This window comes from Triticum aestivum, unplaced genomic scaffold (genome assembly GCF_018294505.1).
Source record: "Triticum aestivum cultivar Chinese Spring unplaced genomic scaffold, IWGSC CS RefSeq v2.1 scaffold32126, whole genome shotgun sequence".
In the NCBI taxonomy this organism is placed as follows: Eukaryota; Viridiplantae; Streptophyta; class Magnoliopsida; order Poales; family Poaceae; genus Triticum; species Triticum aestivum.
The window spans coordinates 756-1,400 of NW_025270795.1; the positions used below are offsets into that span (position 1 = coordinate 756).

Sequence of the window (645 nt, forward strand, 5' to 3'; positions counted from 1 at the left end):
GCACTCGTGCAAAATAATAAAACACGGTAAATATATTACTTACACGTGTGTTTTGTTTTGCAAGCGGCGCGAAAAAAATTAAAAAGGAAATGCAACACGAGGACTTCCCAGGAGGTCACCCATCCTAGTACTACTCTCGCCCAAGCACGCTTAACTTCGGAGTTCTAATGGGATCCGGTGCTTTAGTGCTGGTATGATCGCATCCGACATGTTACCCCGGTCTTCGTCCCTTATCCATGCCCCTCCCAGCTCCACTACAAAGACGATTGTACATTGCTTTGGCCGCTCCCTCTCAACTACGGAGACGAGTTTAACGCGGTTTCCACCCCTCCCTCTCAACCGCACCAGTGCACGCTTACCGCGCCACAACGCCGACGCTGGACCCGTGAATCGTGAGCACCCAGCTATGACTTACCGCACTCGTGCAAAATAATAAAACACGGTAAATATATTACTTACACGTGCGTTTTGTTTTGCAAGCGGCGCGAAAAAAATTAAAAAGGGAATGCAACACGAGGACTTCCCAGGAGGTCACCCATCCTAGTACTACTCTCGCCCAAGCACGCTTAACTTCGGAGTTCTGATGGGATCCGGTGCTTTAGTGCTGGTATGATCGCATCCGACATGTTACCCCGGTCTTCGTCC

At 49.8% G+C, this 645-nt stretch overlaps 2 non-coding genes across 2 annotated transcripts; both read right to left on the bottom strand.

The window, feature by feature from the left end:
- Positions 1-86: 86 nt before the first annotated feature.
- LOC123178170 (5S ribosomal RNA) lies at positions 87-205 on the bottom strand. Its single transcript, XR_006489371.1, has one exon. It is a non-coding gene; the product is annotated as a 5S ribosomal RNA (ribosomal RNA).
- Positions 206-502: 297 nt separating this feature from the next.
- Positions 503-621, bottom strand: LOC123178169 (5S ribosomal RNA). The gene has a single exon (XR_006489370.1). It is a non-coding gene; the product is annotated as a 5S ribosomal RNA (ribosomal RNA).
- Positions 622-645: the final 24 nt, after the last annotated feature.